Source organism: Furipterus horrens, unplaced genomic scaffold, assembly GCF_987537825.1.
Source record: "Furipterus horrens unplaced genomic scaffold, mFurHor1.1.pri manual_scaffold_3, whole genome shotgun sequence".
Taxonomy (NCBI): domain Eukaryota; kingdom Metazoa; phylum Chordata; class Mammalia; order Chiroptera; family Furipteridae; genus Furipterus; species Furipterus horrens.
Window position 1 is genome coordinate 51783554 of NW_028327173.1, and position 14700 is coordinate 51798253.

Sequence of the window (14700 nt, forward strand, 5' to 3'; positions counted from 1 at the left end):
CTATTTTGTGTTTTTTCTTTTAGTTACTATTTAGTAATAATTTTTGAACATGAAACTATTTCTCCTTTCAGTTCTGTTTTTGCAGTTACGTAATTAGGTACTACAAGTTTGATTTCCTTACGTTAAAATTGTCCTATCATTTTGAAGTATACCTATGAATCTCTTTAATACTTAAGTGGAATAGTATATCCCTTTTATATTAATATTGTCACATTACATATTGGCTAATATTGGCATGGTAACTTTTCCATTTTATTTTTAACCTCTGATCTTCTGAATGTATGTCTTATAAAAGACATAATTGAGTTTAGAAATTGTATTTTAATCCTGCCTGATAGTCTATAACTTAATTGGATTGTGACCCACTTTTATTTAATTATTGATATGATTTAACTGCCATGATGTATTTCATCTATTTTTAAAACTTAAAAAAAACTCATAATCAAATTTTCACTCTTATTTTTCTCACCTGTTAACTATTGTGTTGTATAAATTAAAATGTTCCCTCGAGGGACTTCCAGCCAAGACAGAGGCCTAGATAGACACACTGCATCTCCCTCCACAACTAAGAAGGAATATAACTATCTCAAAACTAAAAACAACCAGAAGTTCCAGAAAATCGAGTTGCATGGAGTCCAACAAAGATATAAACAGCTAGACAGATGCTACAGCTCTAAGACACAGAGGCAAACACACACAGGAGCCTGTCAAGATGAGGAAACAGAGAAGTATGGCCCCAAAGAGGGAACGGATCAAGGTTCCGGTGGGAGAGCTAAGTGACAAGGAGATAGCCAACCTGACATATGCAGAGTTCAAATCACTGGTGATAAAGATGCTCACAGGCTTGATATTCTTAAGTATGGCAAATGCATAAGGGAAGAAGTGAAGGCTATGCTAAATGAAACAAAAGAAAATCCACACAAAACCAATGGTGAAGGGAAGGAAACCAGGGTTCAAATCAATTATTTGGAACATAAGGAAGAAAATAACAGTCAACCAATACAGAATGAGAAAACAAGAATTTAAAAAAATGAGAAGAGGCTTAGGAACTTCTGGGACAACTTTAAATATGCCAACATCCGAATCATAGGGGTGCCAGAAGAGGAAAAGCAGGAAATTGAAAGCTTATCTGAAAAAATAATGAAGGAAATCTTCCCAAATTTAACAAAGGAAATAGACATACAAGTCCAGGAAGCACAGAGTCCCAAACAAGCGAGGCCCAAAGAAGACCACGCCAAGATACATCATAATTAAAATGACAAAGGTTAATTTTAAAAGCAGCAAGAGAGTTGCCTACAAAGGGTTGCCTATAAGACTATCAGCTGATTTCTCAAAATAAACTTTGTAGGAAAGAAGGGACTGGCAAGAAGTATTCAATGTGATGAAAAGCAAGGACGTGCAACCAAGACTACCCTATCCAGCAAAGCTATCATTTAGAATGGAAGGGCAGATAAAGTGCTTTCCAAACAAGGTAAAGCTAAAGGAGTTTATCATCACAAAGCCATTATTATATGAAATGTTAAAGGGACTTACTTAAGAAAAAGATAAAAACTATTAACATTAAAATGACAACAAACTCACAACCATCAAATGAATCTAAAAAATAAAAACAAAAACTAAGCAAACCACCAGAACAAGAAGAGAATCGTAGGTATGGGGATCATTTGGAGGGTTATCATCTGGGAGGGGGAAGGGGAAGAAATGGGGAAATGTTGCAGGGACTAAGGATAATTGGTTGGTACAAAAATAAGACAGGGGGAAGTTAATAATAATAAAGGGTGAAGCCAAAGAACTTATATGCATGACCCATGGACATGAACTAAGGGGTTTGGGATTGCTGGAGGGAAGGGAGGTACTGGGAAGAAGGAAGCAAATGGAAAAGAAATTGGGACAACTGTAACAACATAGTCAATAAAATATACTTTAAAAAGAATGGCCTAGGAAGGAGGGAAGATGGCGGCGGAGTAAGTATCAGTGTTGTCTGCTTGCTCCTATCGTGGAAAGCTTGGGAGACAGACAGGGAGACGAGTGAGTACAAACTTCGGACAGCTCCAGTGGGGAAGGGAGAGCGAGAGTGGAGGGGAAAAGGGCAGAAGGCCCGCAGGGCTCTCGGGAGGAGTCGCTGGACCCACCAGGCCCCACACTCCTACCGGACCACACCCCAGAGGGACAGCTGCAGACTGGTTCACCACCCAGAATCTGCTTGGAGATTGCTGCCTACTGTGGGTGCAGCGAACAGCAGAGTCCCATAGGGAAACAATAGAAAGGTTTCCGTGAACCTGCCAGAGGTGCAGGACAGCGAGTGGCCCAGACTGTGGGAAACTATCATCTGAATCTGGGTGGAGATCCCCTGGACAGGCAGGTCTGGGCCTACGACCCCACACCCCGGGTGCGCGCATCACAGCACCCCTTAAAAGAGAGAAGAAGAACTGGGCCGGGAGAGCTGCATTAGAAACATGGTCTCGGTCAGAGCTCCAGACCGGTGGGCAGGGCGCGCAGGCGAACAGGGAGACAGCGAGTGACCCAGACTTTGGGAAGCTGTGTGAACTGAGACTGGTGGCAGCGGCACCACATACCAGGTGTGCGCATCCCTCGCAGCGCCACGGATCAGAAAAAAATGGAACTGGGATAGGAAAGCTGTGTCAGAAACACGGTCTCGGTCAAGGCCCAAAGCGGGCGGGCAGAGCGCACAAGCGAATGGAGAGGCGCTGCTGGCCAGGACGGACACAGCTCGGTGCTGTGGGTCGGAACAGAGACTTCTTGGGAGGAGGAGTGAAGGCAGAATCCAAGGCAGGGCGGGGACTGGGAACATGTGCACTGGCACACCAACAGAACAGGATTACTAGAGAAGCCTGGGGAACTGCTGGAGGGTGCCGAAGGACAAGTGGGGAGAGACCCGGCGCTGCGGCTCACAGTGGATAGTTACAGCAGGCCCCTGAATGAGAGAGAAGCAGCTGCAGAAACCAGCCAGAGCTCCTCAGAGCCAGCCAACCAGGAAAAAATTTGAAACTCACGGAATTTTGGCCAGGTGTGGATCCAGAAAAAGACTGCACACAAAGGCTGACCTGAGTAAAAACTTTTTTAATTTTAAATTTAAGTGAAAGCAAAAAAATTTTTTTAAAGGGGAATTTTTTTTTTCTCTTTAAACTATCTCTTTAATCTGTTTCATACCATCTCTCCCTCCCACACTTCATCTTTGTTTTGTTTAGCCTCCCTTTCACACTAAATATATAGCATACAACTACTATATAAATCTAATACTATACACTACCACTTTCTTAATCCTGCATTCTTCCCTTTTATTTTTATTTTTTAACATACAATGTAAATATTAGTCTTGCATAGTCTTGACACTACCTGCTACTATTACTACTCTATCATCCCCTCTTAAAAATCATCTTTCTTCATTAAAAACAACTCTTACCTATATCTCCTATAATAGTCCTAACCTCTCTACATTTATATTAATACTGACTCATTGGCTACCAATAGTGGGAGAGAGGCTGGGGGATATTTCTGAGGGTGAGGGTTTCTTGCTTGGGCTGTGTGTTCATGTTTTTAACAGCATCTCCACAAAACGGATTTCAAAGCAAAGGCCATAAAAAGAGACAAAAAAGGACATTTCATAATATTTAAGGGAACAATCCATAAAGAAGATATAACACTGATAAACATATATGCACCCAACATAGGAGCACCGAAATATATAAAGAAAATACTAGAAGATCACAAGAAGGATATTAACAGCAACACATTCATAGTAGGGAACTTTAACACTCCATTATCAACAATAGACAGATCCTCGAAGCAAAGACACACCAAGAATATACAGGCATTGAACAACACACTAAACCAAATGGACTTAACTGATATGTATAGAACTTTTCACCCCAAAGAAGAAAAATATACATTCTTTTCAAATGCACATGGGACATTTTCAAAGATAGACCACATGATAGAACACAAAACAAGCCTCAACAAATTCAAGAAAACTGAAATTATATCAAACACCGTTTCAGACCACAATGCCTTGAAACTAGAAATCAACCTCAAAGAAAAAGATCAAAGACATCCAAACTAATGGAGAATGAATAACATACTATTAAATAATGAATGGGTTAACAATGACATCAAAGAAGAAATCAAGAAGTTTCTGGAAACTAATGATAATGAACACACAACAGCCCAAAACCTATGGGATACAGCAAAAGCAGTCCTAAGAGGGAAGTTCATAGCAATACAGGCATATCTGAAAAGGACAGAAGAATCTCAAATAAAAAACCTAACCCTAAAGTTACAAGAACTGGAACAACAACAACAAACAAAGCCTAGGGCAAGTAGAAGGGAGGAAATCATCAAGATTAGAGCAAAATTAAATAACATAGCGACTAAAAAAAACAATTCAAAAAAGATCAATAAAACCAGGAGTTGGTTCTTTGAAAAAATAAATAAAATCGACAAACCATTAGCCAGGATCAAGAAAAAAAGAGAGAAAACCCAAATAAACAAAATCAGAAATGAAAGAGGAGAAATCACGACTGATACCAACAGAAATACAAAGAATTGTAAGAAATTACTACAAACAACTGTATGGCAAGAAATTCGAAAACCCAGAAAAAATGGACAAATTTCTAGAAACATATAATCTTCCAAAACTGAATCAAGAAGTAGAAAGTCTCAACAGACCAATAACAAAGAAGGAAATTGAAACAGTAATCAATAATCTCCCGGCACACAAAAGCTCTAGATCGGATGGCTTCACAAGAGAATTTTACAAAACATTTAGGGAAGAACTAACTCCTACCCTTATCAAATTATTCCAAAAAAATCCAAAAAGAGGGAAAAATCTCAAACTCATTCTATGAAACCAGTATTATCCTAATTCCAAAACCAGGTCAAGACATAACAAAGAAAGAAAACTATAGGCCAATATCACTGATAAACATAGATGCTAAAATCCTCAACAAAATATTGGCAAACAGGATCCAACAACACATTAAAAAGATCATACACCACGATCAGGTGGGATTCATCCCAGGGATGCAAGGATGGTTTAATACTCGCAAATCAATAAATATATCACCTAAACAAAATGAAAGACAAAAATCCCATGATCATATCATAGATGCAGAAAAAGCATTTGATGAAGTACAACACCCATTTATGATGAAAACACTCAGCAAAATGGGAATAGAGGGAGCATACCTTAACATAATTAAGGCTATATATGAGAAATCGGAAGCCAACATCATACTCAATGGACAAAAACTGAAAGCATTCCCCCTGAAATAAGTAACAAGACAAGGTTGTCCACTTTCTCCACTCCTATTCAACATAGTGTTGGAAGTCCTAGCCACAGCAATTAGACAAGAAATAAAAGGCATCCAAATTGGGAAAGAAGAAGTAAAACTATCATTATATGCAGATGACATGATAGTTTACATAGAAAACTGTATAAACTCCACTAAAAAACTACTCAATATAATAAGCGAATTTGGCAAAATAGCAGGGTACAAAATAAATATATAGAAATCTAAGGCATTTCTGTACACCAACAATAAAATATCAGAGACAGAAACAAAAAAGAAAATACCATTTACTATAGCAACAAGAAAAATAAAGTACCTAGGAGTAAACTTAACCAAAGAGATAAAAGACCTGTACTCTGAAAATTACATAACATTGAAGAAAGAAATTAAGGAAGATACAAATAAATGGAAACAAATATCACGTTCTTGGATGGGAAGAATCAACATCAAAATGGCCACACTACCCAAAGCAATCTACAGACTCAATGCAATCCCTATCAAAATACCAATGACATATTTCACAGACCTAGAACAAATACTCCAAAAATTCATATGGAGCCAAAAAAGACCCCAAATAGCCAAAGCAATCTTGAGACAGAAGAACACAGCATGAGGAATCACGATACCAGATATCAAACAATACTACAAAGCCACTGTGATCAAAACAGTCTGGTACTGGCAAAAGAACAAACATATAGATCAATGGAACAGAACAGAGAGTCCAGAAATAAACCCAGGACTATATGGTCAACTAATATTTAATAAAGGGGGAAGGAACATAAAATGGAATGAGAAGAGCCTCTTCAACAAATGGTGCTGGGAGAACTGGACAGGGACGTGCAAAAAAAATGAAACAAGACCACCAACTTACACCACACACGAGAATAAACTCGATAGATCAAAGATTTAAGCTGTGAAACCATAAAAGTCCTACAGGAAAACATAGGCAAGAAAATTTCAGATATACCATGTAACAATATCTTCACGGATGTATCTCCTAAGTCAAAAGAAATAAAGGGAAAAACAAACGGGACTACATCAAACTAAAGAGTTTCTGCTCAGCAAAAGAAAACATCAGAAAGTTGAAAAGGAAACCAACCATATGGGAAAACATATTTGCCAATGATACCTCCGACAAGGGGCTGATCTCCAAAATATAGAGCTTATACGACTCAACATCAAGAAAACAGACAACCCAATTAAAAAATGGGCAAAGGACCTGAACAAACACGTCTCCGAAGAGGACATACAGGTCCATAGACACATGAAAAAATGCTCAACATCACTAGCCATCAGAGATGCAAATAAAAACAAGATACCACTTTACACCTGTCAGAATGGCCACCATAAACAAATCAGCAAGTGCTGGCGAGGATGCAGACAAAAGGGAACCCTACTGCACTGTTGGTGGGAATGCAGACTGGTGCAGCCACTATGGAAAGCAGTATGGAATTACTCCAAAAAACTAAAAATGGAACTGCCTTTTGAACTAGTGATTCCACTGCTAGGATTATACCTGAAAAATCCTAAAACCCTAATTCAAAAGAACTTACGCACCCCTACGTTCATAGCAGCATTGTTTATAATAGCTAAGTGCTGGAAACAGCCTAAGTGCCCATCTGTAGATGAGTGGGTCAAAAAACTGTTGTACATTTACACAATGGAATACTATGCAGCAGAAAGAAAGAACTCCTGCCATTTGCGACAACATGGATGGAACTAGAGAGAATTATGCTTAGTGAAATAAGCCAGGCAAAGAAAGAAAAATACCATATCACCAAATACAGGAAACGAAGGAACACCACAAATAAATGAACTAAGCAGAACAAGGAGCAGAATAACTGTTATTAGGGGGGAGGGATAGAAGGGATATAAGTAAGGAAAGGGTTTAGTCAAGGAACGTGTATAAATGACTCATGGACATGGACGATGGGGAGAGATATGATTGTGGGAGAAAGGGTGGGATGGGTGGGGGGGAGCAAAGGGGAAAAAATGTGACAACTGTAATTGAAAAACAAATAAAATAAATAAATAAATGGCCTCATCAAACATTAATGGGAAGCCCTTGGAAAAAAAATATTTCTTCTGGAGACTTAATGTTTGATAACTGGTTTTAATGTCGGTCTGTCTTGCAAAGATATACAGAATAAAAACTCCACCAATCAAATGTTTTTCAGTAAAAATGAGCTTTTATTTCTTTAATACTGGGCAAAATACAACTGATCAAAACCTTGAGAAGTGTAGCAGCTGATGAACTAACTCCCTTGTCAAACATCACTTGCTAGCTATGACACGGTGTTCTAAGGGCTTGCAATACTGTGTAAAGACAAGGTCTACCAAAGAAATTCACTAATTCTTATGGCAACTGAGAGGTACCATGATGGCATCCATTCTGAATGGAGTTACAAAGTCCTAGTCTGAAAGTGATGATAGTGGGGCATGTGTAGGGCAGTCAAGTCATGGCCAACTTGTATGAGTCTATCAACAATAGTTCAGCATGGCTCATGTGACAGTGTGCAGGTTGTGTGCCCAGGCATATGAGATTTGGGATGAGGACGGATGAGAGGGTGAGGTATCAGTACTTAAAAAAAAAACCAAACCATGGCCTTTTTATGACATGTAAAAGGATTTTAGTTTAACCCAGAATGCCATAAGGACACTGAAAGAAACATGATTGTTATCATCGTTCCAATTTCAGTGATGAAAGAATCATTGCTTGTGGAACAAATTAACTTAGCAGAAAAAAACAAGATGGCGGAGGAGTAAGTGGAAGCTACACTAACTTCCTCCTAGAACTAGTCTGGATTTACAATGTAATTTTGGAGAAATCATCTGGAATAACGAACCGAACACCAGCTGGAGAGAAGTCTTATAACCACGGAGAGACAGAAAAGGCCGCTACATCACAACGTGACCGGTAGGGAGTGCGGAGACGTGGAAGGGCTGGCTGGGCTCCCACGGGTGGCAGCTGAAGGGGCTGAGAAACAGCTCAGCAGCCGGGGATTCCCCCTGAGAAGGGCAGGGTCTAAACCCCCAGCTGGGCTTCCCAGCCTACAGCGACAGAGTGGAAAGTAAAATAGTATCAGCTGTGAAAAGCGAAAAGCCACAGGCTTTCTTGCTAGCCGGAGAGAAACAGCAGGAGAAAAAGAGCTCTTAAGTGGATCACATACGAAAATATTTTGGCCACCACTTACCCTGGGCTCAAGCAGAGGGAAGGCAGAGAGGACTGGAGACACTTGGGGAGAATTTGGCACGGTGGCTTTGAGGGGAGAACTGGAGGAGCAGCTGACTGGGTCCCAGTGCTGACTCATCCCCAGTACTGCGGGTAGACCATTCCCCTCCAAGTGGCGTCAGCCTGAGGGGAAGCAAAAGCCCTGCCTACAGGAATTAAACTGCCACACCCACAGTCCTTAAGCCTGACAGCTAATCACAGATTGAATAGATTAACAATCAAAGAAGACAGACAACAGCAGTAGATCCCTGGAAGTCTCCAACAGGCTGCCTAGGGCCAGACTGGTACATGATCTGACGCCACCAGAGGCAGATCCAGGAAGTGCAGATCATTCCAAGAAGCACCAACAAACAATAGGAGTCAAAAAAATGGGGAGACAGAGAAACAACCTCCCATCAAAAGGAAAGGTAGAATCCCCAGAAAGAGTGCTAAATGAAATAGAGGGGAGCGAACTATCAGATATGGAATTCAAAACATGGATTATGGAGAAGCTGAATGAGCTCAGCGGAAACTTCAAAGAACTCCAGAAAAACTACAAGGAACTCACAGAAAATTACGTGAGCATGAAAAAGGACATAGAAGCTATCAATAAGAGCCAGGAGGAAATGAAAAATACGATCTCTGAATTGAAGAACACAGTAGAAGGAATTAAAAGCAGGCTAGAGGAAGCAGAAGATCGGATCAGCGAGCTGGAGGACAACCTACACAAAAACTCCCAGACAATGCAACAAAATGAAAAAAGACTGAACAAGACTGAAGAGGTTCTAAGACAGCTGCAGGACAACATGAAACGTAATAATATCCGTATCATAGGAATTCCAGAAGGAGAAGAAGAAGAGCAAGGGATAGAAAACCTCTTTGAAAAACTAATGACAGAAAACTTTCCTAACATGACGAGAGAAAGAGTCACGCAAGTCCAGGAAGCACAGAGGGTCCCAATGAAGATGAACCCCAACAGGCCCACTTCAAGACACATCATAATTAAAATGCCAACATTCAAAGACAAAGAGAGAATCCTAAAAGCAGCAAGAGAGAAACAACTAATAACATACAAGGGAGCTCCAATAAGGCTATCATCAGATTTCTCAGCGGAAACACTACAAGCCAGAAGGGAATGGCAAAAAATATTCCAAGCAATGAAAAACAAAGGCCTACAACCAAGAATACTCTACCCAGCAAGGCTTTCATTCAAAATGGAAGGTGAAATAAGGAGTTTCCAAGACAAAAGAAGGCTAAAAGAATACATCTCCACCAAACCAGCATTGCAAGAGATGCTAAAGGGTCTGCTTTAAGAAGATGAAGAAACAGAGAGACAGAGAGGAACACGAGTACAAAGGGGGAAAATGACAATGAATAAGTACTGAAAGAAAGAAGGAACTTCTACCATTTGCAACAACATGATTGGAACTAGAGAGAATTATGCTTAGCGAAATAAGCCAGGCAACAAAAGAAAATTACCTTATGCTGTCACCTGTTACAGGAAACTAATGAACAACACAAACAAATGAGCAAAATTGAACCAGAGGTATGTAAACAAGGAATAAACTAACAGTAACAAAGGGGGAGATGGGAGGGAGAGAAGGGGTAAGAAGGGGAAGGGTCTAGTCAAAGAACATGTATGAATGACCCATGGACATGGACAACTGGGTGGGGACTGACTGTGGGGGGGGGGGGGCAGGGTGCAGGGAAGCAAGAGGGGGAAAAAAAGTGAGACAACTGTAGTGGAAAAACAAACAAACAGAAAATTTTTTAGTGGGGGGGGAATAAAAATATAAAGAATAGAAATGCAAGTTCAGTGAATATTAGAAGGACAAGGATTTTCCTTCCGATAAGACAGTCCTACAGATTTAGAGACTTGTATGTGGGTTATGTTACATAAATTAACATGTGTTTTCTGTTTTCAAAGGGCATAAGCCTACAATCTCATTACCTGAGTGATTATCTGTATGCATAGGCCTCACTTAATCCTGTCTGCATTGCTGCCTCCTGAGACTCAATGGTTTGGCTGAACTAAGTGGCTGGGTTGGTGAAGAACGGGGTGGTCTGTGGGCTTCACTTTAAAACTGGTTTCTCTTTTCTATCCTAATGGCTTGGACAGAAAAAGCCCAGAGGCCTGAGATGGGGGAAACCTAAAATATTTCCCTCAGTCCAAAATAAGTATAATGGGCAAAAGGGTTTTGGACAGGTGAGATGTACCTGGCACACCTTCCTCCAAAGAAGCCCTTCTTTTCCCTAATGTGGGACATTGAAAAATTAATACCTGTCTTTTGTCATCTAGTGGTTACGGATTAAATGATGTCCTTTAACCCTGTTGCCCCCAGAATACAACAAGGATGCCAGCCTGTCAAACCAAGCATGCCGTTGTCCAGAGACAGCCAACCAACCTGGAGTCTGCACGATCCTTCCCCTTGTGGGAAGGCCACCCTCCCCTCCACATCCCCACTCTTATTAGGGATTTCTTGACCCACGGGTAGGTAGGACGACGACCATGTCCAGCTTGAAGCAGCTAGAGGAGCTCGAGACCTTCATCCATTGTCCTTTATAAGATTGTAAAGGGTCTTAAGTCTGAGAGGGAGGAATTGTTATTTTTTATTGTTAAAATATTTAACTAATTAATTAATTAATTTTAAAAAAAGAAGAAGAATATATGAAAGGGTGAGGCGGGAGAGCTTGTATGTACGACCCATGGGCATGGACTTGGAGAGGGGATTGTTGGGGAAGGGGGGTGCTGGGCGGAGGGGAGCAAAGGGGAAAAAAAATTGGAACTATTGTAACAATATAATCAATAAAATATACTTAAAAAAAATTACAATGATATAAAAAAAAAAAATTAACTTAGCAAATACTATGCAAAACCTTCTATTTGCCACACAGAACTGGAGGCCAGATGACCATTTAGGAGTCAACTGTAATATCTTAGCCTACAACCCATAGCAGTGGCAGTAGTAATAAAGCAGTGTAGGTTTGAGGTAGAACTACTAAGTCTAAGTAAATCAGATTTGGTTTGTAGTAAGGAAGCAAAATAGACATCTAAGAATTTCCAAGTTACTGTTATTGCTAGATATTGTTATGAAATATAATACTGGTTTTGGTGGACTGATAGTTCAGGAGAGTTTATATATAGTGACCGACACTGTTTAGAGGGAGATACACAGTAGACAAAGATATGTATTTGGTGCTGTAGAAAGGATTTGAGTATTAGTATATATATCTGAAGACATGAGTAATGGGAAATTAACAGTCAATATTTGGTATACACCTATGTGCCAGTCATGAAGAATATGCCCAGGGTCATACAGCTACCATGAAAAATTCAAATCAGGTACTTTGACTCTAGAGGGAAAAAAACACATAGAATCAAGTATCATTGCTAATTGTACAACTGGATCACACCCATTAAAGCAAACTTTACTTCATGTTACATTCAGGTTGGAGGAACTCAGTTTTGTGATGGCTCCACTAATAGGCTACAGCTGGGGGTGAGTATGAAAGGTCTTTAACTCATCATTTTCAAAGTGTTCAACGTGGTAGTTTAATTCAGACAGCATTATTTTGGAGTTTCTTTGTTTTCCAAGGTATCCCATAGCCAGTTACTTTTGGTCCCCTAAAGATATGATCAAACCTTGAATCTTCACAAATAAGCTCATCTTATTAATCTATAAACTTACCATTCAAGATTATTCAAGTCAATTTCTTAAGGTTTGTCTTTTCATTCAGGCAAAACTGATCCTTCCCATTTTATCAGACCTTTTTTCTAAAATGAAAATTTCTATGGAGTTCTCCCTCACCAGAGTGAGGTAATGGGAAAGGGGTCATCTTATACATTTCAGCTTTAAATCAATGTCTTCTTACTTCATTGAATAATGCTATATAGCTTTCCTCAGTCTTAAATTTTAGTAATTCATTAATTTAGGAATTTACCTGGTTATTATACATTTTTTCTTATGCTAGTACCTTTTATTTTGATAAATACAGACTCTTAGGAACTATTACTTATATGTTTACCTTTTGTTTCTGTGTATAAAACTACAACCCCCTTGTACCCCGTGTAAGCACCGATGTGCTTCAACGTGGCTGGAAAAATACCTAACGTGTTTATTGGTCACTCTCAGGGAGGGACTACAAACTTGGTTGTAATACTGCAGGGATCCATTCCTCGCGATACTATAATTAACTGTCAAGGCTCCTAGTTCCCCTTCCCTTAACTACTTGATGAACCTCTCTAATACTTCTTCCCTTCTCCTCTCCATCATTTACTTTCTGTTCTATTGGAGAATGGAGGCATGTCAAAGATAAAGGAGTCAAAGTGAAAGAACTCCGAACAGCCAATGCTGAACAATTCGAGAATTAAAATAACATTGCACTGGACTATGAACCAAAGTATAAAATAAATATGCATAAATCCATGAAGATATAAGCAGACATATCTTTCTTACAGAAGAATCCAAATATGAATAAACAGCCTTCCCAAAAGGAGATAGATTTAAAACTGCCACCCCCATCCATACTCTGAAGGTGGACTATACTCCCTAACTTGCTAACAAATGGAGTAGGTTAAAAGAAACCAACTGCAATGGTGTACTAGGACAATTCCTACCTCAACCAACTGATGAAGGCTAACATCTCCAGCGATCACATGTATCTCTGGTATGTGATAAGGGCACTTTTCCTCTACAGTATTACTTCAAAAAACCCATAACCCCAGTCTAATCACAAAAAAAATTATAGAAGTTAGAATGGGAAGGCATTATACAGGATATCCAGCCTTTATTCCTCAAGATTGTTGGTCATCAAAAGCAAGGAAAAAATGTCAGACCAGAAAGGACTAAAGAAATATGACCGCTAAGTGCAATGTGGTACCTGGACTGGATCCAGGAACGAAGTAACAAAAACACGGTGACATTCAAACAAAATCTGAGCTGTAATTATCAGTATATATTAATGCTAGTTCCTTAAGTTTTGACACAAGTACATGGTAATATCTTAATGATGGTGGAAACTGGGTTAGTATATCTGTCTGTATAATCTTCAGAACTTTTCTGTAAATTTAAGGTTATTCCGCCAAAATAGTACCTGTATACTATATTCCCATACATGACTGAAATTACCACTTTCTTACCAAATCACTACATTAAAAAAGCCACACTGGTCAGGGCTTAAACTATCTTTTAATTGAAACTGTCCACTCTTTTATTTTCCAGAAATAAAGCAGAAATAATATAATTTCAATTTCAGGAAAGCTACAAGGTTATTTCTATTTAAAAAAAATCAATTATATCAAAAACAGGGGACAGAATGGAGAAATTCCCTACCTTCTTACCAATATCTACAAGATAGGCTGTGGATGCCAGATAGCAAGAAGACATGAGACAGAAAACGTGTTTTGAGACAAGATTTGTTTTACCTTCTTCATAACTGTACCCAGAGATGGTCATGCATTTAGAGCTTAGTCTAAACTTGGACTTTCGTTATCAGATACTATTTATTATCGTTTAGATGAAAAGATTGCAAATAGAAAGTTAAGAATATTTAGCAGTTAAAAGGGCTATAAAGTGCTATAAAGTGACAGTTTTAAGAGTAATTCAGAAGCACATTATGGTGTGCTATGAAATAGCTATGTAATGTTCTGACAGAAAGAAGTATAAAACTAATTTGGGTAACCTACAGTTTTTAAGTCACATAAATTTTGAGTACCCAAGGTTACAGTGATCACATGTTGTACTGTTTTAAACCAAGCACTCACATACAAATATGACATTATATAAGGGTAAGTGAATATGAAGAGTTTAAAGAACACAATGAAAAGTAACAAGACTGCAAATAACTTTAAAAATGAACATTAAATCAGAGCTTAAAATCCTAATTTATTGTTAACACCACTTGATGCTTGACCCACAAGCTTTATTTACATTTGTCTACAGCATCATTTCCTTATGGACTAGTACAGCTTAGTTAAACGAAATGAAATCATAATCATCTGAATTGTTTGCAAACTACTATTCACTAAATTTATAACCTTGCATTTGCTCAGTACAGCCAAAGTTTTAATACAGAAAGCACAAGAATAAGCCAACAGTAACATGTAGAATCTAGAAGATCATCTGGGCAATTTAAAAGGTGGACTTCCAAGAAGTCTGAGGCACAATTACAAGAGAGAAA